The 26,212-nt window shown below is 41.7% G+C and overlaps 1 protein-coding gene across 3 annotated transcripts in view; it reads right to left on the reverse strand.

The window, feature by feature from the left end:
• macrod1 (mono-ADP ribosylhydrolase 1) overlaps positions 1 to 26,212 on the reverse strand; it is a 147,492-nt gene that overhangs the window by 112,804 nt on the left and 8,476 nt on the right. The window lies entirely within an intron of this gene.

Below are 26,212 nucleotides of genomic sequence, written 5' to 3' on the forward strand. Positions count from 1 at the left end.
TAGAGCCTGTAAGTGTTGAAACCCAAGTCTTACTTTGTGTAGCTCTCTTTCTCTTTTTCAACCTGTGTTACAATGTACCAGTAATATTGGAAGAGCTCCGGTGTGGGTTTTTTAGGGTTGTTTTTTTTTTTTTTTGCATTTGTTTTATTATTTTTTTTAATTTTTTTAAAAGCACTGAAGCTTCCTTTCATTCTGTGTAGAGATCCTTTTCCTTTAAAAGTGTCACCCTCAGATGTGATAATGAAAACACTCTTATGTATAAACATAAAAAAAGGGTGCAAAACGCTATTCCATTTATTGGTCTGTCGTCTTTTTTTCTACGCAGATGAATAAAGACTTCTAAAAGGAAGAGCGGATTCGTGAGTTCTGTGTGTGCGTGCGTCTGAGTGGAGTTCATCAAATCGGAAGGAAAGGCTGGAGATGTCAAATAATGCACCAGAGTGGGCGGGGGGAGGGCTTAAAAACTAAAAATCAATGGGAAGCTCAGATTATTAACATGATTTATGACGAGACGGAGCAGGCCTCGTTAAATCACACACACTGGATGAATACATCAGCGTCTATGCGCTCCATGTTTTTATCCTGACAAGTTCAAGTGCGTATTTCACAGAGTGACACAAGAAACTCGGCTGCGTCCATTTGTATGGATGTGTTTGTGCTCGGTGCTCCTGAGTTTGGGTGAAGACATGCCTCTCATTCTAAGTGAGTGCTAATGCTTGTGTAAGCATGGATCAATATAACGAACGGGGGAGTGTATAAGTGTCCATCTTAGAGTAACTGCTTGTGATGGGTGTTTGAGAAGGAAGGAGTCTGAAAGAAAAATACTGTAGACAGAAATGGTTTGCCGCACGCTGATGACTTCGTATGACTATCTACAGGATCTGTGATTATACGTCTGGCGGTGTGCGGCTGCATCTTGGCGTCCACGCTCTTAACAACAATGGCCCGAGTTCTCATCGGTCATTATGGACGCCTTTCACTGCCGCGGTCCATTATCTAACGTCAGGTCCTGCAGCTTAATTATCCTAACTCGCATTACACCCAAGAAAAAGATGTATACTCCGAGACTGGGGGTAAGCATCTGTTTGGGCTAAATTTATTCTTGCACTGTAACAAATCGGATCAAAGTGAAGGCTTCCATTAAGTTACAACAACTAGTACGTCTGTCCAAAAGTAATTACTTTGCGAGAATAAACTGTGCTTTAAATTATTAAGAAGTGTTAGATATATATAACACGTGTTAAAGTTCGAACATAGAAGCACAACAGCAGTGTGTTGAGTTTCGATTCATCTCATTTGAATTAATTTCTGACTATGCGACCTCTATTCCTTTAACAAACAGGCTCAACTCACTGATGTGCAGTAAAATGGTCGGTTGCATTTTAAACTCCGTGCTCAGTATTTTCTTCACAACAGTGCTGCCACGGATGATTTAAAGCCGCAACGCGAGTTATCTTCCGCTGTTTGCGTGCATTTATAAGCTTATTTAGTGAAAAGGTCACTGTATTCCTCTCAATGCATGCATTTGAGGAAATGCATGTATGCATGCACAGTCAACCGAATCAAATCCACAACATAATCTTTTTGGCACAGATAGTTTGAATGCAAATGTTTCTACAAATACTGAGGCAGAGCTGAGAAAAGAAAAGGCACTGCACGGGTGAATGTGTAAGTTTACATTTTCTTTCTTGACTTCGCAGCAGTCAAGGGCACGGCAGAGAAAAACATGAACAGATGCAACATATAAACATGAGAGGACCTCAAATACTGCTGCGTTGTCAAAGCCGCTGGCGTTTCACAGATATGCACAAGGTGTCCTTTAGCATCGGTGCCATTATGCACTGTCTTTACGGCAACAGTCAAACTGCCCGTTTACTTCTAACTCATCACATACAAATGCTTATAAATGACTTCTTGGTATTGCACTTAAACACACAAGGTAGCTGTCATTTTTTAGCATGCATTTAATTTGTGAAGGGGCTAATTGTTAAGCCAAATTAGCGCCACAATCTCAGGGACAACAGACAGCTATTTAATTTTTTTTTTTTTGCTTTATATGCTCTCCATCTGACCAGATTCGCATTGGTCATTGCCAGAGTTACTTTCATACAAAAAAGGGCACCGTATCAACAGCCAAATAACCTTAAAATTCACTGAACTTTCACTCTGCGCTAGAGCCAAACTAAATGACACAATGTCAAAGACCCTGCATTTTGTTATCACAGCTCCACAACCAGTAAAGCATATAATCTAAAAATGCTAATCTAACTTGTGTGTGTTAGGGTGTTCTGCCAACTTTTGTGCCTAATGCTTTAAGCTTTGAGTGTGAACATATCAGAACTGGCACATTTCAGTATGTTTGATCTCATAATAATGTTGTTATGGCACGCAGATCCAGCCACAGCTTCACCGGCTGCAGCGGCAGCTACTTCCAGATCAAGCTGAGTGTGACGTTTCAGAAAAATACAGCACTGTGCAAAAGTCTTGAGCCGGCCCTCAGTTCTTTATAGAAATGGAAAACGGGTACAGCAGTTTCTTGAAACAAACATTTTCTCTGTCAAGATGATCACACACAGGGTGCCGCCGGTGCGTCGAGCCACCTGGGGGGCTCTTCAACTGGTGGGGGAGATTGTCACATCTTGCAGGAGCTTTCCTCTCCTCAGGAGCTCCCTCTGCAGGAGGGGGAGATACAGGAGAGGTGGAGGAAGATCTCAGCCTGGGTGTTTATTGTCTTATGTAGTCTGGAAGATGAGTGGATGGTGGGGTGGGTGCAGTTTTCTCTGTGGTGGGGTTGGGTGGACTGTCCCGGGCTCTGTGGGGCCGGGCGGCGCTGCTGCACTGGGCCCGGTCTGGATGGGCCTGGGCCCCCTTTCCCTGGCGGGTCGCGGAGTATGGGGGTGCCTACTGGGGTCAGCGGGGGAGCTGGCCCCAGGGAGGGGTCACTTGCCCCTCCCTTCCTTCCCTCCCCATCTCCAGCTGCCTCCCTCTTCCCGCTCCACCACAACCACCCACACATGCAGGGCCTTGGAGTAGGGGTATGTCACCAGGGTGCAGAGGAGGCTACCCCCCCCCCTCTGTCCCCTTCTGGCTGCCTCTGCCTCAATTTTATCCCACAACTTAGACATTCACATTACTCACACTCTCATTACACATACATATAGGATCTTGGGGGTGGGCACGATACACGGAGTCCAAAGTACCATCAGGGTGTACACCCCACCCCTGGCATCGTTGCCCACCTCTCAATTTTAAATACACGTAGACATTGAGGGCTAGCAGGAGGGACCATGTGCTTACCTGCTGCTCTCTGGCAGGTAGCTCCAAGCCCTCCTGGGTTTTAAATGCACCTTAGAACACACATGCATCAACATTACAATGAGCGGGTGGAGGGAGGTTTGGAGTCTTCTCTCACCCCCGTTCTCTGCGACCTGCTGGAGCAGGAGGGCTAGGACTAGGAGGAGGAGTTGGCCGTCCGACTGCGGTCTGGAGTGTGGAGCCTTCCTGCTGCTGCGGAGTCGGGGCGGTCTGCCTCCCCCCACCGCAGGGAAAAGGGAAACACCACCTGGGTCTGGGTGCAGTTCCCCCCTCCAGGGGCAAGGGCACCTAGACCCGGTTTGTAGAGTACGCTTGGGGAGTGTGATCGTGTGTACAACGTCTCTTTATGTCTGTCTCCACGTTGGTTGAGTGTGGAGTAAGTGCATATGAGAGCATGAGGGTGGGAATGGATGTTTGTATCTGTGTGGGCCTGTATGTCTGTGTCTATATGTCAGGTTGGGTGTCAGGCGCCACCTCTCTGGGGACATCTCAGGCCCTCCAAGGTTTGGAGGCCTATCTCCCCCTACCACCACTTCCCCTGCCAGTGGCGGACCCCCTCAGACATCGGTGCGTTGGTGGTTCTTTGTGTCCGGGGATGGGTGTCCAGGTACACACCGGCTCACTCCTTGGCGGCCGCTTATCAGGGCCTGGGGCCTGGGGCTCGCTCGGGCCACTTCGGAGGTGGGGTGCCCCCGGCCTCTCGGCCTGGGGCTCGGTCACTCAGGCGCAGCTGGCTGCCGGCGGAGCTCACGGGCGCGTCACTGCAACTCCCCCTGGCTTCTGCTCCGCGGCTGCTGAGTGAGCCCTCATCTGGGACTCTCCTCAGCTCTTTCCGGGACAGTGGCGCAGCTGCCCCTCTGTTGGTCTTCCTTGGTCTCTTGTGTTCTGGGGGCCTCTGGATGTCTGGAGTTTTGATCTCCTCCACACCTGCTTCACGCCCTGGAGGACGGGGCTGTGGCCCCCCCACACCCTCTAGCAGATTATTACATGAAGGAACCTTTTAAAAAAACAAAAAACAAGCGCGTCCATGCTCACAGGTGTACACACGGGTGATCACACCCACAAACTACACCCTTTTTGGCTCCTACCTCAAAGCACACTGTGTTCTGTTGATCTTATGTGCTGCACAATAATGTTTAACATTTAGTATTTACTGTCATATTCCCATATATCATTGTGATGTTGTTTATTCTATTACTCTTGTTCTCTTCTGCTTGCTTTCTTTTTTCTTTCTCAGCAGGTGATCCAGGTGATTGATATATGCATTTTTTTTCTCTGCCCGTTCTGTTGGTTTTTGTCTTTTGCCCTTCTCCCCCGTCCCTCTTCTCAGCTGTTTCTCTTTCCCTCTTTCTTTCTCCCCTTCTTTCCCCCAGTCAAGTCTGTCCCGTATTCATTAAGTGAAAATAAAATAAACAATAAAAGGTGAATCAAATGGACCATTACGGCAAGGCTGGGATGGTCAGTTTGGTAAAGTAAATCCGTTGGGCATCTTTCTTTGCCTTTAGACAACAATTCTGATGGCAAAAGAGCCAAACGGGACAGGCCAAAAGAAAAAAAAAAAAAAAAAAAAAAAAAAAGATGATCACACACAGCTTTAATAATGTTGAGGTCCAGGCTCCGGGGAGGAATAATCAATGACCGATCGTGCTACAATTTGTGTTTTTCTATCCACGCAAGCTTTTATTGAAATGGCACCGCGTTTGAGATCATTCTCATGCCGAAAAATGGAACTGTTGTCAGTCAAATTAATTCAAGTTGGTGGATCAAAATCAGATCCCCAACACCACTGTCTGCAATGCAGCCAAAAGCATGACGAAGCCTCCACCGTGTTTTATAGATGGTTGTATCTGAACCAAAAATTTCAATTTTGAATTCTTCACTCAAGGAGACCTGCTTCCACTGATTTGCAGACCAGTTCATCAGGGTAGAGCAGGTTATCTACTAATGAATGTTAGATAGAATAGTTAGATAGCATTTATCTATAAGAAAAAAGTGCTTGTGTAAATGAGACGTTATTTAAAGCACCATGAGAAACAGTCCACTTATCATCTCTCGGGTCTCTGCTGGATTTCTTCCTTAGGACATGAATTTCTGCTATATTTTTTTTAATCCTGCAACTTCTTCCTTTGCCTTCTACTTTTCCAATTTCCATGGCCTGAAAAGAGTTGTTGTTCCAGACATGCGGTTTAATATTCGATGCTTTACCTTTATTTCTGGTTAGAGATTTACAATTCATCATCTTTGAAGTTTATATGTTGACATTATTAACATCCAGCAGTTAAAGAGGAATATCATCATTCACTTTAAGTTGAGTTTATATGAAAATAAAAAAATCTGTTACCTATCATTTTGGTGTAAAAGACAGAACCAACACTAAATGAGTGAAGCAGATACAGAAATGCAGACCACACGGCAGACTGACGTGCCAGTTTTTCAGCTCTTTAGGAATCACCTTGTTGGTGCAAAAATACTATTTTATGCCTGTCACATGGGAACTAAAGCAATGGGAACAAAATATCTATTTTTGTGGCCGGCTGCTTGTAAGTGCCTAATGATACAATATAACATAGGTTCTTTACTTAGTTGACATGTGAAGACAACAGTGCTTCATACATTGAGTTAGGCACCTTATTTATGCTTGAATGATTCGTAGGTCAATGTTAAGTGGCTTAAACAATGGTCAGGTATAAGGACTGGATGGAAAATGGGTAAAAATGTAGCCAATTTCCAAACACAAACTTTTAAGGAGCTTCAGAAACCCAGATCAATCAACCAATCAATCAATCAATCAAAGCTTTATTCGCCACATGCAGGTTGCCCTGCAGTGAAATGGGACCCCCTGACCTTACACACACAACACAGACATCACATGGGGATACAGGTCGGAGATCGGTAGCGTTACAGAAAAACACTGAAATGTACACTACAATGGGAAAGTACAAGAGGAAAAAAAGAGACCTCTACTCATGCTGTGCTTCAATGGTAGGACAGCATGAGAACAGGAAACAAAAAAAACTCCTCTGCACAAAAAGCACATAAATGTCCACAGCACAACTTTGTGAAAGACATGACAAGCCACGGGATTGGGTGGGGGGTGAGGAGTAATCCGAAGCGAACACAGCAGCCGCCCTGCACAGCGCTACCATTCCAGCGCGGCACACAGACCTGCCGTGTTCCCCCGCAGGAAACAAGCATCGAAGGCGTTTGGAAAGGGAGGGGGATGAGTGTGTGCTTATCAGTGTAAGTGTATGTGTGTCCATAGTTCAGCTTCGCCCTGCTAGGCTAAGTAAACAGTCTTCCAGCCAACCCAGGTGGCCTTGCATGGAATAGGAAGGAACAGACTCAACACAGTCGTTATCAGACGAACTATTACTGAAGATCGCTTTAAAAAAATCTAAGAAATTGTGGCTCCTTTGAAGCCAAGTATAAAGAAATAGATGGCTCAAGACTTTTGAGCAATACTCTAGCTCAGTGTCGGTGGTTATTTAATTATTTGGTATTCTGTAAATACTTGTTTTTCATGTCCATGTAATTCAGTTACACGTGGACCGTGGACTTGGCTCTTTAACCAGTCTTTCAGCGTCCAATATTACTGTGACTGATGTGTCAAGGCCCTAAAGCCCAAGGACACCGTGTGTACCCGACAGAGCAGAACTATTTCACACACTGGAATGAAAATGCTTTTGTATACAGCAAACAAGCAGCAAACAAACATAAAAAAATATGTTTTTTTATTGAAAAAAAAATTCAAATCAGGTCTTGAGTTATGATTCAAGTAAAAACATGTTGGTGACTATAACATGAAGGCTCTTTTTCCTGAAGATTGGATTTTAGTTTTTCCTTTTCTCTCTTATTCATTTTACAGCTCGACTCCAAACAGCACCTTTCCCCACTTAGTGTGATTTTTTTTAACAAAGCCATTTTACTTTTTGTTCATTAAGCAAAAACTCTCTCGAGACCTTGCCTTCCTCAAATCTTTGCAGGATATGAAAACAGCTCTCAACAGACGTGCACAGATTTACAAACACCAACTCATGACAAACACAGCAGTTTTAAATCAATTTTAAAGGTTCTCATTATTGGACACACATTTGTATAGCCTGAATTGACAAGGGACCAGTGATCCCGGGGGCCAGATTAAAAACACTCGTGTGTATCTTTTATACCGACACACTCCTAGAAACCAATGAGATACCTCAGAGGGATGAAGAGCTATAACAACAACAACAACAACAACAGACAGACATTAGGCTGCAGTGGTCTGGCTTCTTTGGTAGCAGTGGGTGGAGAGGACATCAGTGGAATAAACAAGACAGAGAGCACACCAAGACAGCCTCTGGGGGATTATGAAAACACCAACTGTATGAATTAGGCTGTCTATCAGAGAGAGACACTTTGGTGCTACTGCAAAGCCCCTCTAGTGTGAAGGAGTACAAAAAAAAAAAGAAGTCTTCCAAGTAAAGTTCAGCTGTAACTACACTCAAAGCATGTGCAAAAAGATAACCAAATTTTCCTTGTACAGCAATTGTCTTCTATTCAATTTCCGATCACTGTGCATGTTATCTTTTAGTTTAGCTTAATTATGAGCCCCTAAAACACAGGATTGTTTTTGTAACCTTGCTTTCAGGAGAAAAAGAGCATCTAAATTCAAGAGAACTAGAGAATTAAAGTCAACCTTAAGTAGTCGTCGTGCGATTTGTCTCATTATCTATCCCAGGCTGACATTAAGTGAATAATTGATAGCTTTCTTTTTCTCATACGATAACCCATCAGCCATTCAACCCACACGAGCAAACACTGCAGAGGAACGACTCTGGCTAAAGGGCGCTTCAGGCAGCCGGCTCCTGCTGGATGTGGTCTTCCACAGCTCTCAGCCGTCATTCATGGTCGGCTTACTGCCCACCTCTCTGGGGCTATACTCTGGACTACACAGAGACCTCAGCACTTGTAGTTATGGCAACTTGTGATTTCTCTGGAGTACTGGCTCTCAGCCTTTCTTCAGCAGAGGCAGACACAACTCAGCCAAAAAATAAATGAATTCCTGGAGCACAGTAAATTATTCATTACTTAGTTGAAAATGCCACACAGTGAATTGTGATCATTCCAGAGGTGTAGCACACAATGTGCAGCTGAACTTAAAAGGTAACTGCCCAGTTCAAACCTGCGTTATTTAATGCTGCGCTAAGACAACAACAAATATTTAGCAAAATAATGAAATTGCAATTGAGGAGAAATTGCTCAGCTCAGCATGGATAGGTGAAAAATTAAAAGCGTACTGGGGCTCTACCCAAATATTCAGCTATTTAGATATTTGTCTGTTGTTGAATTTTAAGATTTGGATATGTTGTTGGGTTTTTTTCTTGTTAAATGAGGAACTGTAACTAATCTCAGCTTGTGCAACATCTCTCTTTCTCTCTCTCTCAAACTTCCGTTCACCTCATTGAGGTCACTTTGTCACTACATTTAGCCACTTTCAATGCCCCTTCAGCTGTTCTTTTTTTAAGGCACTGCAAAAACTCCATGTACAGTATCATACTGCTTTACAATGACATCTTGCACTCCTGGCACAGCACCTGCTCTCTCTCTGCTGTGTTCGTTGTGTGAGCAGTGAGGCTTCACAGAATGACAGCAGCAATGCACAGTGTAACAGACAGCCTTAATTCAGACTTCAACTGCTGATTAACAATAAAATTAGATAGAAAACCTGCAGATTAAGTAGCCTTGAAAAGTTGCAATCATTTATATGCAACAGATGCATAAAGGGCATTGTTGCATGTTGCTTTCTGTCAACACTGCTCTGTACAAAAAAATGCTGTCTGGTAATAAAAAGATAACACAGGCTGGATTATGATACACTATATTGCCAAAATGGTAAATGGTCTGTATTTGTATAGCGCCTTACTTGGTCCTAAGGAACCCAAAGCGCTTTACACTATACACAATCATCCACCCATTCACACACACATCCACACACTGTAAGTAAGTAAGCAAAAGTATTCACTCATCCAAATCATTGAATTCAGGTGTTCCAGTCACTTCCATGGTCACAGTGGGGCAGGGATAGCTCAGTAGGTAGAGTGGTGGCCCCATGATCGGAAGGTCAGGGGTTCGACTCCACTGAACGGCTACCCTGAGGTACCCCTGAGCAAGGTACCGTCCCACACACTGCTCCCCGGGCGCTGCATTGGTGGCTGCCCACTAATTCACTGGGTGAATGGGTTAAATGCAGAGGAACTATTTCCCTATGGGGACTAACACATACACACATTATTACATTACAGGTGTATAAAATACAGCACTTAGTTATGCAGGCAGCTTCTACAAACATTTCTGAAAGAATGGGTCGCTCATGCATATCAGCGTGATAGGATGCCACCTTTGCAACAAGTCCAGTCGTGAAAATTCCTCGCAACTAAATATTCTACAGTCAACTGTTGGTGGTATTATAACAAAGTGGAAGTGGTTGGGAACAACAGTAACTCATCAGCAAAGTGGTAGGCCAAGTAAAATGAGAATGGTCAGTGGATGCTGAGGAGCATAGTGTGCAGAGGTCGTCAGCTCTCTGCGGAGAGATCTTCAAACTTCATGCAGCCTTCGGATTAGTTTAAGAAGCATACAAAGCTTCATGGAAATGATTCCCATGGCCGAGCAGCTATATCCAGGCCTTACCAAGCACAATGCAAAGCATTGGATATAGTGTTGTAAAGCATGACGCCATTAGAGCAGTGAAGAAATGTTCTCTGCAGTGACAAATCACATTTCTCTGTCTGGCAATCCGATGGACGAGTCTGGGTTTGGTGGTTGGCAGGAGAACAGTCCTTGTCTGACTGCACTGTGCCAAGAGTAAAGTTTGGTGGAGGGGAGATTATGGTGTGGAAATGTTTTTCAGGAGTTGGGCTCAGCCCCTTAGTTCCAACAAAAGGAACTCTTAATGCTTCAGCATACCAAGACATGTTGGATAATTTTGTGATCCCAACTTTGTGGGAACAGTTTGGGGATGGTACTTCCTGTTCTAACATGACTGCAAACCAGTGCACAACGCAAGGTTCATAAAGACATGGATGAGCCAGTTTGGTGTAGAAGAACTTAACTGGCCTGCACAAAGTCCTGATCTCAAACCGATAGAACACCTCTGGGATGAATTAGAGCAGTGACTGTGAGCCAGGTCTTCTTGTCCAACATCAGTGTCTGACCTCACAAATCTGCTTGTGAAACCTTGTGGAAAATGTTACAACTGCAAAAGGTGGACCAACATCATATTAAATCCTTTGGACTACAAATTGGATGTCTATCAAGTTCATATATGTGTCTCACATTTCATAGAAGTGAAGAAATGCTGTATCACTGCAGCCATGATCGGATACATCATGCAGTTTGTCCATTCTCAGAAACACCAAACATGCTTTAATAAACCTCGCATACTACTCTTACAACTGCTTTTATTTTGAAGGGACATAGCAATCTCAGGTCACATAAAAAAGAAAGAAAGATTAATGCAGTATGTAGAGGTTTTTAATAAACCAAGGATTTCTAAGTACTTATTTACTAATGTCAGGGGTAAAGCTGTGTGCATAGTTGTTTTGTTTAGGATTACAGTACTAACATATAAGAGCTTAACTTGTGCAGAGCGGGAAAAGATTTTTTTAGCAGAGTTGTAAATAATGATTGGATTAAATCATTAATATGTACAGAGGAGGTCAGGAGATGAAACACAGTTTGTGGCTGTATTTCAGCCAGTGGTGTTGGCGATCTCAGCCAGTGGTCAAAACAATGTATTATGAATGCAGGAAAAGTACCATCAGATTTTGATCCACCATGCAGTACCACCTGCAATAAGTTTGAATGACAACAGCGTTTCAGGATGACAGTAATCCCAAACACACTCCAACCCAGTGGTTCCCAAACTTTTTTTTGCTAGGCCCCCCTTTGTTTTACAAGAAAAATGTTCCCGCCCCCTTCTCGCGCGTGCACACGCACAAACACATCCTCCAACCACACACACCCATATTTTGCTCCATTGCGGTTTATTTCACACCTCAAACATTTAGTAAACAATTAAGCAAATACAAGTAATCTGCAATAAATTACAGGTAGTAATAAAATAAACTACTAACTCTTTTACGCTATGTCCACACCTACACGGGTATTTTTGAAAACGCAGCTGTTTCGTCCACACGTAAACGGCGTTTCGAATCACCGAAAACTGAGATTTTTTTAAAACTCCTTTTTTGCGTTTACCTGTGGACGAGGAATACAGAGTTCATCACTCAACGTCAAAGGTATGTGCCTTTTCTCACGTCACACTGTGCCTCACGTTATTGTTTACATGAGATGAATTGCAGAATGGCAGATAGAGACAAAATAATGTTAATCTGACTATCTTCAGGTTTTACACGCTTACATAGGGATGCAGTTAATGTCCCTCTATTTAGAAAGGCAGAGGCGTCTCGGTGTAATTATTTTACGTGTAGTTGTTTTTTTTTCCATGTGTAATAATATTCAACATTGCTATCAATACATTTTTCAAAAAATGCCTCTCTGTGCAAAATGGGTTTAAAAACATAAGCAACTGTGGGATCCTGTTTGTCCGTGATTTAAACAGCCCAGCGCTGCTCCCAACAAAGGGAAAACCAATTCTGCAGGGGAGACCTACCTCGGCACTTGTGCAGGTGAAACCAAAGGGAAGACATGCTTCACCATATTTTCTAGTCTTTGGCTTAGAATGAAGTTGGTTTGGAAACATATTCAGCGATGCTTCATCTCCTGCTATGCGTTTCTGTGGGCGCCCCATGCTTGCAGTGTCCAAGCATTTTGTTTTTTTCCCCCTTTTCACACCGCGCCCCCCCTGCAATGGCTCTGCCCCCCCCCCCACACACTATGGGAAGGTCTGCTCCAACCAATGCTGTAAACGCATACCTGGATAGAACAAACACACAACGGCCTCCCCAGAGCCCGAACCTCACCATTACGTAAACATATCTGAACACAATAATGTGAAAACATTAGCAGCACACTCATGCATACACGTAACTGGCTTTCTCATGAGTGTGCAGACCACGAAATGGTTATAGGTTGTTGATCCTGGAGAAGACACAAGACGTAAAGGGTGTAATAAATCTTCTGAGCACTTCAGTGTTGTTGTGATCCAAGTGTCCTTCCAATACATCACAGTGTCCTTCACATCTTCTTATCCCTCGTTTTTTTTTTTCTTTTCTTGAAAAGCATATCAACTGACAATTTCCTCTCAGTTTACTTTACACGAGGTGGCAAACATCACATTTAATTATATGGATAAATATTTCCCTTTTTTTAATTACTGGATCACTGGTGTGTTGAAAGTAAATTGACCACAGAAATGTCTTGGCTCGTGCTCTGAAAGCAGATGTGTGCCAGGGGCCTTACAAAACAAAATATTATGCCTTAATTGAAATAATTAAGATAAAACTGCAACAGTTGAACAAATTGCCTGTTTAAAAGCTCAATAAATCTGTTGCTTGTACACAAGTCCAGTAAATCAGCAACAATTAATTTATAAGTTTAAAGTAGTAAAGAAAAGTGCTGAAAACACAGAAAGTATTAAAATATTAGCCTTCCTTCAAATGTTAATGACTTGGAAGGAAGCTATTTGTATCTCGCTGGCAGCTATCACAGCCTTCAGACACATTTTGTAGCAGATAAGAGTCCTTCTTTTCCCGATTTGGGAAATTTTGCCCACTCTACCATGCAGATCTCTTCAAGTTCTGAGATATTTTTAGGCACCCCTTGCACACACAGCACTTCCAAGGTCTCCCAACTGATTTTCTGATCTTCAGTGATGTGCAGGTCAGACACTCAGAGGGATGCTCCAAAAGATTCAGCTTATGTTTCTTGTAAGTAGTTCAAGGTGGATTTTGAGCTCTGCTTTGGATCATTGCCCTGTTGCAGAAATCAACCTCTTTGTTGACTCAATTCATGATATTTGGCTCTGTCAGTATTTCCTGTGCCTCTGGTTGTCATACAACCCAACCTGATAAACTGTGCACTGTTCTGCTTAGCTCTCCATGGGTTTGATTTTGGCATTTCTCTTGCGGCTCAGGTGCAGTTTTATCTTAAATCTTTATCTTAAAGCTTTCTATGTTTTGACTTCCACGGTTTCCCCTTCACTGCCATTTCTAAATTATAATTCAGACAGGGGAATTGCAGAATGGAGAGTTTAATATCTTTTTATAGCCTTAACCTGTTTAGATTACATCATTTAGCCTGATTTTATACCTTCAGCAAGTGGCTTAGAGGAGCCTGTCATGATAAAATATTAGCTCTTTTGTTGTTTTGGGAGTTTAAAGAGTCAGGAGAAGTCCTAATAATGCAGCTAAGGACCAACAAGTTTCCTGCAGGGGGTGCTTTATTACTTCATTTCACCATAGAGTCCAAACTTTTACACACTTATGTCCCGCAGTATCCAACTGACCAACCCGTCTGTCAGTCCAGCTTCAACCAGGGCTGCCCGTTGCACCCGAGGACAATGGCAACAGCAGGATAAGTGGATAAAGAGCCCCTATAAATAGTCTTGTCATTTCCTAAGCTCTGATAATGCAGCACAGCCGACAGCGTGTGCATCACCGCTTCACAACAACGCCTGATAGATCGCAATTACAAGATGGTAATTGTGTGCAGTGTGTGCCGTGTGCACTCCCTGTACTCTCTGAATGTGCATGCTGGTAATTATGTGACAAAAGCATCATCAGTGATGAGGACATATGAGCAGACAATGAGGACCCCTTGTATTGGCTGGTGGAAAGAGAAGGGAAGAGGACTTAGGAATACTTTAAAGCCCATTTTGGAGGTTACAATGATACATGCTTTGTACTTTGTTCACTAAACTATGATTACGCAGATTAGAGAAAATGGAGGGGTATTGTCAGACTGCATTATACTTTATTATTCAAATAACACCGCCTACAATGAGGATAATCTTCCCCAATGTGTTCTTAATTTCCATATCTAATTCCCCCCCCCCCCCAATTCAGTCCTGTGAGTCTCGATTTGAGTAAAAAATTACTTGCAAAGCTGCTTCAGTGAAACGGGGTTCAATACTAATGGAAAACCTCTAAATGAAAAACGGCAGTCATCTAAGGTTGATAAACTCAGTCACAATATTCATCAGGTGATTGTGGTCATAATTACGGTGCTGGAACTGCTCAAGCATTTAACCTTAGCACCCAAGAAGACAAGACATTTGGATGCACAGGCAAAGTCTCAACAATGCCGCTCTGATTACTAGTCTGACTCCAATATTTAACAAAGTGAACACTTTTATAGTCATGAAAAACCAGGAATGCAAACAATTATTCCTACACAGTCTGACTGTACACTTTTAAAAATCCAATTTAAGACTTATTAAGGCATTTTAAAGCCCTAAAAAGAAATATGCATTAATGCCATTTCTGGGGAAGAACAATACAAAACCTAAGAATGCTTAATATCCTCCACAATTTAATGTCTTTATTTGTTCTAATTAAGGAAATATGAATAGTGTATTGATGTAATCGCTTAACCTGCTGTCTCCCTTTTGTAGCGCTCAGTGAAATACTGAAATATTTATTGATATGTTACCAGTCTGCGGTCAAGAAGGAGCTGATGAGCTGGTAGCAGCAGGGACCAAATAATCCAATGGTGCCATATTTTTCAGGAGCAGTGCAGGGTTAGTACTTTTCTGATTTTTATATGTGACTCCACTGCTTTCCCCAAGAGACATTAAATGGATTTAAATGTCCCTGCTACTCCTTTTTCTTTCCTCTATAAGACTCTGAGAAGAACAGACATAGCACAAATCCAACTGTAACAAACTATTATAATTCTAATTGGAAAATATAAAATTACTTTTTTCCAAAACCTCCCAAAAGAAAGAAAATACTTTAAAACCTTTAATTAAAAATCAGATTTAATACCATTTAGTATAAGAATACTGTACACGCTTAGAGAAGTTGTGCTTGTGTACTTATCAATGGATCTGTACGCGATCAGTCATCCATAATGAAAATCTCACCTGTGGTCATGAGATCTGGGTAATGATCGAAAGAGTGAGGTCATGAATACAAGACGCCGAAATGTGTTTACTCAGTAGGGTGGCTGGGCTCAGCCTAAGGCATTGATTATACTTTCCTCTGAGTCTGCGGGGGTCCGAGTTATGTAAATTTTGTCACCAGTCGGTGAGCAAGAGGGTCCGTGCAGACTTGCCAATTTTTGTGACCACGTGGACTCGTCTGCAGAGAATTTACAATTGACCAACTGCACATGTAGCCCAGGCAGCGTGCCTCAAGCAGACTTCTGGCTACACACATCCAAATCATACTACAGGGTGAGTATCATGGACATATAGAGGGAGCTTGAAATGGCTGTTTCTTCATGTTAATGGGAGCCAAATGAGATGTCATCTGGTTAGGATGACTCCCCCTTGAAGGTTTTCCAGGCAAGCCCGGCTGGGAAGAGACCCTGGGTTACTTTCAGAAGTCTCTGAGGAGATTATGTGTGTCATCTCTGATCTTCCATATTTGCTGTTCTACGATTTCTGATCAGTTACTTCCTTAATCTACCAATTCATTTAGGTATGGAGAGCAAAACACTGCATGGATTGAGTGAATTTAGCCCACAAGGACTTTTGAAATACAAGCCAATACAAAATTGTATGTTTTAAAATAAATACTGTATGTGTAAATGAAAAAATATGCTTCTCACCAACGCGACATGTGTTTGTTTCAAGGGTTTAAAGAGCACAATTTCTCCCTCCACAGACGACATATTCTATTCTCCGTATATAATATGTCGTCTGGTTCAGTATGTGTATGTTTGACAGTATTGACGAACAATGTGGCAGTAGGGCAATTTTCCTGAAGCCATCAATTTTTAATGGCTTTTTGCTTGTTGCCAGAGGGATCTTCAGAAGGTATTGCTTAGTCTATCTGGCGTACATCCAAGATAAAGAACGGTAAAAGTTCAGCAAACCTTAACGCCCAAGCCTTTAGAGATGATTGTTGCTACTTCCTTCCAGGTTGGATTAAAGGCACAAATCCAAAATATGAGGGTATAATCAGCCAGTATTTTTCAATATTCACCAGCAGGCCAGTTTGTTTGGATTTTTACTTAAAGTTTTTCCAACAGCAGGTCCAGGAATATGTTTTAAGATGAGTGTGTCTATAAAGCAGTTTGCCACCTATATCTACAGATATTCCAGTGCCCAGTTCTTTCTCCTATCGTTGTTTCACATAATCAGTAGTCTCACTATTCAGTGATGTGATGCTAACTTGCTTATGAGTCCTTTATTAGTAGTATTACATGCGACAATTAATATCTGTATCATATGTGGCAGTTAATGTGGATTGAGGCATTTAAAGCCCATATGTCTGACACAAGTTACAGATTTTAACAATCTTACATGTGCAGATAATGCCATAACATGCTCACTGTCTAAATTTGCAATCTTGCATCACTGGTGCAAAGTCAGGATTGTTTGCTGGACGCCTAAGATTCAGTTTAACTTCATTTTGGAGCTGGAAACGTTCAATCATATCATATATCATCTATCTTCAGTGAAAGGTTGACCCACTGGCTAGATGTCTTGATCATTTTCAACATAACCAAGCGCTGATTTGATTGGAAAGGAAATAAATAAAACTCAATATTCTTCCATTTGGCCTCATAGGACGAGATGCACCAGCATAGAAGTGGACGCCACTGGGCTGAGAGGCAGTAATCCCTTAACAATGGTAAAGCCTAGTCTCTTCTTTCCTCAAGCACGAGCTAGGTAGACAATTTCACCCTTGGTCTTTTTTTGTCCCAAATGAGCTCACAAGCAATTTTGAGATCAGATCAAATTTCTGCCAGCAGGATTGTCACTGGAATTGCTGCTAGAGAGAACTATAAGTGATCATTTAAATTTCTAGCAACATTTTGGTCAGCTGTCAGGAAATCAGTAATAAATTTAATATTACTTTTGAAAGATTTCACATATTAGAGGCTAAAGTCTTTCCTGAGAGTCCTGAGCAATAAAACTCACTTGGCTGCATTAAAGACAGACTTCTTACATCCCACTGCAGATCTTTACTATTCTCGTTTCCGTCTTATTAACAGTTTAATTGTGCAGAGTAATGTTGCTTTCCTCTGCTAATGTAAACACTCAAAAGCAACTGTCTCAAAAAGAATATTGAAAGAGTCTTTGAGCAAAACTGAAGGCAGGTCTGAAAATTTTGCAGATTCCGGCTGTCCAGAAAGGCCAATTAAAGCACGACGTGTGAGTCATGCCGGCATATGAGTTTAATAAAAATGCACAGCGTCTGCCTCCTTTAATATGACTACACGAAGGCTTCAAATGCCCTGAAAGCCTCCCTCCTTCCCCTGAGAGATCTCTGTGCTGTTTGTTTTGCCCTGGAAAAATATGGTGTCAATCAGATCTGATTAAACCACAACCGCATACTTCTGATGAAGTTTCTTGGTATTAGACAGTTCATAAATAACACATGGACATGATTTATTTCCCTTTTCTCCTCTTTGTTTAAATTTTTTATGGTTTAATTAGTTACGATTACGCCAAAACTGTGTGTTCAGGACAAGAAAAATGTATCTAAACAATGGATACAGATGCCAAGATGTCACACATTAGTCAGAGTTTTGGCCATCACATTGTTTTGTTAAAGCTGGACCTGCAAGGTGTGGACCTGACCAAGAATCTGAAGGAGACACGACACTCACAGAGCAGAAATTTATAGTTTAAAGTGTAACTACACCTTAAGGCAAGGTCTAACTCAGAAATAAATCACACAGTAATTTGTGCTGTGAACCCAAATAGATTTTTCTTTGTGTACAGACTGTTATCAGCTGACCTGTGCTGCTACCCTGACATTCATTGTTATTTTAACAGGAAAATATGTGATGTGAGCAGCTGATTTCTAACCTCTAGACACTATAAAAAGGTAGAATTCAAACAGTGAATCTAATCAGCATCATTAACTTAAATACCTTACAAAACAGTATACAACCCTTGATATAACCAGTCTACAATAGTGCTTCACTGTTATCCCAATACTGCTAACTAACCAATTCACCCTGCACCAAACTGCCTGGTATTTAAATGCAGCCTTTGAATAAAACAAAATTAGTTTACTTCAGTTTAAATAAAAGGAACAAGAAGTCCAGATTAGACTTTACCGAGAAACATCGAAAAGAGGCTGCACAGTTCTGGGGGACAAAGATTCTTGGGGCCGATGAAACCAAGAACTACATGACTGCATCACTACAAGGGGGTAGTTTTATGGCTGCCAGTGGAACCGGGTCAACACTGTTTATTGATGATGTGATCACTGTTAGAAACAGCAGGATGAACTCTGAAGTGTGTCGGGCTGTATGCTCTGCTCAGATTCAGGCAGTTGCTGCAAAACTGATCAGACAGCAAAGCCATCTCAATCCAATAGAGCAGCTTTTCAGGTATTAAATGCAAAGCTGAATGCAGAGAGTCCCACATGCAAGCAACTGATGGCAGCTGCGGTAAAGGACTGGCAAAAGATCTAAAGAGAAGAAGCACAGCATCTAGTGGTGTCCATGGTTTCTAGACTTCAGACAGTCATTGACTGCAAAGGATTTTTAGCCAAGTAATAAAAACTTGGCTACAAATATTTAAAATCATTTTTGAGCCTCTTAAAATAGGGAACTGTGTATGAAAGCAGCAGTAATTCCTAAACAGTTAAATTAAAGGTCTGCACTTCAATCACATTTTGACTGTTTTAATTTAAAAGCCACTGTGATGGTGTACAAAGGCAAAACTACAAAAAAAAATGTGTCTCTGTCCTGACTGTGTCTCTGGGCCTAACTGTGTGTCTAAGTTCTTCCCGTGCCTCCATTAGGTTTCAACCATTAATCTTAATCTTCCAATCAAATTAAAAACAAAGGCAACATTCCCAGTCTCCTCACTTTTGACACAGACAATATTTACCTTAAACTCCAAGCAGCACACATCATTAATTGCTTCCCATCCAGCACAGATACCATCAGCAGATCCACCCAAATCCCACTAGGAGCCCCAACTCTACAAAACAAACCAACACATTTGAATGCAGCACTTGCCTTGTTGACAGAAGCTCTGATGGGCCAAGTGCTGAGGATCAAGCTGACTCCTTTTCTCTTTAACTCCTTCATTCAGTCCATCTCTCTCCATCTCCCACATTGGCCCAATCAGGCTAATGAGGCTCACACTTCCTTCAACCCTTCCTGCTCGCTAAAGTGGCGATTGATTGGAGGGGTGGGAAAGCTTTTAACTAGGGAGGGGTGGGAGAGAAATAATTAGCACGAATGAGCTTTTTCTGCAAACTCCTTCAATTTGGCTTTTCTCTTTCGGTTTATTTACTGACCCAGACAACATTAGGGATTAACTCTCCAAGGGTATGTTAACTTCTCAATGTCAGGGTGTAAATCAGTTTGAGGCTATAAACTAAGGCCCATTTGTCTAGCGCCGATGTCTCACTCCTCTCAGGTCACAGCACTGCGATGATGCCCGAGTTCATGAGCGAAAGAAGGGGGAAGGGAAAGGATTAAAGCCTAACAAACCGAGCGCTGAAGTTTTTCCTTTCATCTTCCCACTCAAATTGAGACACAAACTGAACATTGCAGCATCCTGTGGAAACTGGGAGGCACTGAACCTTGAACACTCAAAATTCTGACTACACAGAGAGCATTAATGTCACTGCCCGAATGACCAGTAAAGTGGTCTTTCTGGCAGTTGTACCGTTATTAACTCAGACAGATCTGGACTGGAAAAAACTAGAGCAGCAGCACTGTCTAAATCCACGCTGCAGCCAACGAGTCTCTGCAGCCTCCAAACTTGACCCATGGCATAGACACAGATACAAAAGGACAGAGTGGCCGTAACGCAACTTCAGTGTTGTGCTTGAAAGTGGGAGACACAAGTAGAGATTTAAGTAAGGAGCAGAAAAAAAAGAGAAGAGACTTGAAAAGGCAAGCAGAAATCTGTAGCTAAACATAAAACAAAATGTCAGCTGTGATCACTTCAACTACCTTTTTTTTAAATGAGTTTGAAGCCCACACACTCTGATTACTCTCAGTGGTGGACTTCAGATCATCTAAAGCCTTAAAAGTTATTAAACACACCCCCAATCATTTAAGTTCTTGTAGCATAAAAAAATGAGGCACTTCATGAGGCAGCCTAATAGTAATTTTCTATTCATTTGATATGTCTTTAACTCATATGGAGGGTTTTCTTGAAAACCCTCGAAACACAAACACAGAGCGCTGAGATATAAGCTCCCATTAGAAACAAACCAGGCTAACTATGGCACGTCTCCTTAGTGACAATTAAGTTTATTTAGCACAAGGAAGTCTATAAAAAAAGCCGATCCTTTTTTACAGAGATAAATAAAATCCAGTGTTCTTCAAAAAAAAAACAAAAAAAAAAACCTCTAAATGAGAGGACAGTTATGATTTAGAAAGCAACTGGCTTCACGTTAAATGCAGTCATCTCAGGTTTTAGATCAGCGCGTCACTGCTCTCATCGATTGTGATTCAAATATAAAAACCCACTGGCACGGCCTAATGTTTAAATCCATCTTAAAGCATTTACAAGCTTAAAAATATGTCCACCAAATGCATGATATCATTTTTACTACAGGTTAGAGCCTGTACGGCATTTATGAGTCGATTAACATAAAAGTTAACCAGCAAATATTCACATCTGCTGAATCAATTTATTACCTGTGTAATCTTTTCATGGAAAAAAAGAGAGTGACTTGTTTGAGGCATTAAAATGTGGTCTTCCTGCTTTTGTCTCAGTCATATTAAATTAAATATCTAAGGTCCCTGTCATATAGATTAAAAATAGCAATATGAGTCTATTTCTCTTAACATCAGCTTCTCAGCTCTTTCACTGTTCATCAGATCAAGAACAATGGGCTTTTTATTTTTTAAACTCAACTAAACACGGCCTTACTTTTCGGTTTGAACTGACATCAAATGTGTTTACTTCAAAAAGAGTATTTTTTTACAGTTATGATGTTTATTCCCTTCACAAGTTTAAATTACATTTAGAGTGCTATTAAAAAGGTCTTCGAACTTATTTTCTGTGGAGACCCTGCGATGCCCACGTTGTGTCCTTACCGCTGTCTTGAAGTTCACAGACAGGCTCTTCACTTATGGTGTTACTGTCAAACTGAAATGTGTGGGCGGACTGTGATTACATCTCTAAGGAGTTGACCCGACACCGATTATTGGCTGTGTCACAGTAACTCCAACACTGAAGAACATTTTACTGGGAAGGTGTTAAATCTAGTTTTTGGGAGAAGAAGCCAATTTGAAACCCTGAAATCTCAGCTCTCCAATTTCTCCTGCGCCTCACTTGATCTTCATGTGTTCTCTTAAAGGAGCTCGCTGAGGAAAACACTTACTGTCTCACCTTTTGGGCCGCCTGTCTGGAACAAGCACCAGTGGTAGAGTGCATTTGTTCAAGTACAGTTTCGAGGTATTTATGCATTTAATGACTATTTACATTTTATAATTTTACTCAAGTACATTTTAATCTTTTCCCTGCAATACATTAATTTGACAGCTGGAATCACTAGTTACTAAAAATCTGATCAACTTAAAAATGGTTTTAAAATTTGCAACATTTAAAAGCTGATTAACATAAATCAATAAGAGGCAGCATTAATCCAGCATTACATAACTATATAACACAATAATAAGGGCATCCCTGCTGCTTACTGCTGTTACTTTTGATATTTCAAGACGGCGCTGATGATACTTCTGCATCTGACGTATTAATCCATTATGAAAATAACTTGATCATTTGTCAGTTGGGTAGTGGTCTAAATCAATTACAGTTGCTCTACCCTACAGAGGAATAAAACAAAGCTAAATGTACTTCTGCTCTGTAATAGTAGTACTTTGGATGATGGGTAAACATTGCATCAGCCCCGTCTTTGACCCTGCCGATCACCACCGCTGCCTGAACTCGCTTCATACAGCTCAATCTTACTCTGATGGATTTTCTCTTTTATTGGTTTTTTGTACAGTAAATCCTCTTTACAGTAAAAAAAAAAAAAAGAAGAAGAAGAAAAGAGCAGGTTATGTCTCCATTTGGCAGAGTCTGCACAATCCTCGCCACAGTGATCCCGGTTTAGTAGCTGGTAGAAAGAGGAGGGGGAGAGCGTGTCGTTACCAAGTTTTGACAGCACATCATTTTTGCTCTCAATCTGAAACTACACCAGCGATGCCAATTTGACTCTGTAGTGCTTTTGTATACAGATAGTTGACAGGCACATTGTAAGAGCGCGTCCATTAGCGGTGCTTCACAAAACAGCCAGTGCAGTGGGGATACTGCTGTAGGAACTGGAGCTAAATAAGTACAGTTACTACAGCAGGGAGAAACAGTGCATTTCATGAGGGATCTGCTCTGCTTCACAAGAGCGGCATATGGACTCGTTTTACTTTTAGAGTAAACAGCACAACTCTGGCTTAGTTTTCACAGATGCCAGCAAGCTGAAGGCAACGAGAAGAGTTTCATTGGTTCTCAATTGAAATCCTAATCATCAAAACACACGGGACATTTATAATTTTGCAGCATCTGAGTTCCATCTTTCCTAAAGCATACACGCATGAAATATTTGTCAGCAACAGCAAACTTAGTGTGACATTTTGCATCTTGTAATATGAGCCTGTCCTAACACAACCTGACAAGTGCTCTGGGTTAGATATATGGTAACTGCAGGAAACAGAGAACGCTGTGGGGCCTAAGAGACCTCAGCAGCACGACTAGGTCCGTTCTGGGATTTCCATCAATCCTCCCCCCTCACACCCCTGCTACTACCAGAGAGGTCGGGTGGATCACAACAAGCTGCCTCCCTAGAGTAAAACGTGTGACTTGGTGACTAACTGGCAGACGTCGAAGGGTGTCTATGAAGCCTTGAAAACATTCATTCCTCTTGCTTAAAAAAATAAAATAAAATTACTACAGCTGGCTACAACTTGATTATCCTCTAATAACAGCTACACTATGTACATACTTAAAACAAACACACTATTACACTATTACCAGCTTAAGCACCAGAAGCTGGACCAGATACAGTAGATCAGTTAAAAAAAAGAAAAAGAAACGACAACAAAAGAAAACTTAATCCTTGGCCTGATGCTGGAAAATCCCTTATAAAGTGGTTAAGCATGCAAGATTCCCACTGAATGTCCCCCATCACTCTAGTCAAATGAGGAAAATGCAGCTCAGGTGAAATCTAAGAAATAATTTTAGCTGCGCTGAAGCAATTTAGAACAACGTCAGGCCTGACAATCTCCCATACACACTCCGGCAGCGTGGAAAAAAAAACGGCGACGTCTGCCAGGCTGATTCTGGCGCTAAGCACGGCACTAAGCCCCATTGACAAAGCCAGCTAAGAATCAGAGAAGCCTTGCAGAAGGAGTGTGACGCTGTAGGGTAATGCTCTTGTAAGGGGCTCTACCTGCAGCGCCAAGGGTTCGCCTGTTTTATCCTCTTAAAAATCACCAAACAGGATCAGAGAGTACATCCCTCTCACCTTTTTCCTCCAGCATTTTCTAGTCGATGTCCTGCTGCTTGTCCATCCGTCTGGGTCCGCTCATCCATAACTCCCCAACACTCCCAATAACTTCATCCTCTATAACCCATAGGCCCCCACAACCCTGCTACTGCTACAGGACATCATCAAGCATGGAGTTCTCTGGAATCAATAAAAGATGCCCCAACACTGACTTGAATTTATATTTCAATCGAAGGAAGCATCCAAGCTCAAAAAAACACTTTTGTTTAATTATTAATGCTCCCACCATGCATCCACCCGTATACACAATGTAATAATAAAAGATTAAGCTGATCTTGTGCGGCTTCTGCTGTATCACTTCTGTTTACGGCCCAATTCAAAATTACCCACCGTTATAGAAAAAAAGCATTAATAGCCATTTACAGTGTTTGCGTCTGCTCACTCGAGCTCTATAGTCTACATCATGAGCAGGAACCAGATCTTATATTACAAAGTTTTTGCAGTGCCGCCAAGCAGAGCAAGCCTTTAAATATGGATCATCTTCACTAACAACAACAACAACAACATCAGAAAAAAAGAGCTGTGGCTGCAAGAAACAATTATATTCATTGTTTATTAATGAAGTGATTATTTTCTCAATTAACAGAACAAGCATTTAATCATTTAAGACCAGGGTTCTCAAAGTGGGGCCTGCAGGCCGAGAGCAGAAACATTTTATTCAGGCCGTGAGAGCAACACTGAAAGAATGCACTGTGGTACTTTTCATTAATCCACGGTTCATGTTAAACTGTAATATAGCCCGCACAGAGTGAGACCAAGGGAGCATTTATCTTCAGTTTCAACTCTTTAGTCCCGCCCTCATAGCAGACTAAACCTCCCCGAGTCTGATAAATGCAGCTGGTGTTAAAAAAAAATAAAAGAACAGCCATCCCCATTAATATGTCTGTGAAGGTTCTCAGTCATCCAGGTCATCGAGCTTGCAAAGAAAAGCGTCTGGACTTCTTTAAGTTGCTTGAAGACGTTTCACCTCTCATCCGAGAAGCTTCTTCAGTTCTAAGGTCAAATGGTGGAGAGTCCCAGATTTAAACCTAGTGGGAGTTTCCCCCCACAGAGGGACAAAAGGACCCCCTGATGATCCTCTAATGGCCTGAGCCAAGGTGTGAAACTGGGTGTGGGTCCCAATCAGCCAGAGTTTCGGGTGAGCTCATTGTGAAACCTGGCCCCAACTTATCATGCGAATTCCTGAGGTCAGATGGCCCAGGATGTGAGTGGGCGTTAAGGCGTCTGGGGAGGGAACTCAAAAATGCCTTTGTACTAAATGTACAAGCCTAGAGCAGAGGTGTCAAACATAAGGCCCAGGGGCCAGAATCGGCTCGGTGCAGACTCCAACCCGACCCACTGGACAACTCTGGAAAATGTGAGTGAACAGATTTTGGACTTTTAACTGAATTTTTTCAGCTTTCACTCCTAAAACACATCTCAATTGGCCATTTACACTACACGAAAGTAATTAAGGATTAGATTATGAATTAAATGACAGAAAAGTTCTTGTTTTTCATGTCCTACTTGAGAAAGGTATTTTTTTTAACAATGTGTACACAGCATTTTCTGTGACTTAGTAAAAGCCTTCTGTTTTATAATTAGAGGACATTATGGGAAATGAGTCACCAGAACTATTCTGTAATTTTACACATTTATCTCTTAAAATTCAAGCCCAAATAGTCACGCTGACAGATTTCTTTCATTTACTACAGGAGCACGTTTTCCCAGGGATTAAATATGTAGTTAAACTTGACTTTAGGTCTAAGTGGGCTGCATATGGCCTGTAATGTGAAATGAGTTTGACATCCCTGGGCTGGTGGAACACTGTTTGGCAGAGACATGTGAAAAAGTAATTTCAAAAGCTTCTTCTGTTCAGTTTGTATGAGCAACAAAAATAAGCAAGCATTAATGAATGTCAGTTTTTTTGAAAAGAAAAAAGGAAAAACACAGACAAATAACATATACGCGGAAAGACAAACACATTTGAAAGGGCTTGGGGAAGCTTTTCAAACTATTTTAAAGACCTAACAGAAAGTTGGCCTGAATAGTTGTTTTTCGAGAGCCATGCAGTTTTTGTTTGCTGTATTTTTTGTACTGAATGGAGGCGTATTTTTGGTCTCAATTTGAACATTTTGTTTGCTTTTCCTGCCCTTTTATTTCCTTCTAGAGAAGAAATTTTTGAGGAGATTGACTGTTACGTGTTAAATGGTCTATTAAAAAATAAATAGATTTTTTTTTTTTAAACTAGTCACTTTTTTTCCTATTCGGCACTCAGACCGAGTCATTCTTGAGAACCTAGAGTTTAGGCTACA

The sequence above is a fragment of the Maylandia zebra genome, linkage group LG2, assembly GCF_041146795.1.
Source record: "Maylandia zebra isolate NMK-2024a linkage group LG2, Mzebra_GT3a, whole genome shotgun sequence".
Classification (NCBI taxonomy): Eukaryota; Metazoa; Chordata; class Actinopteri; order Cichliformes; family Cichlidae; genus Maylandia; species Maylandia zebra.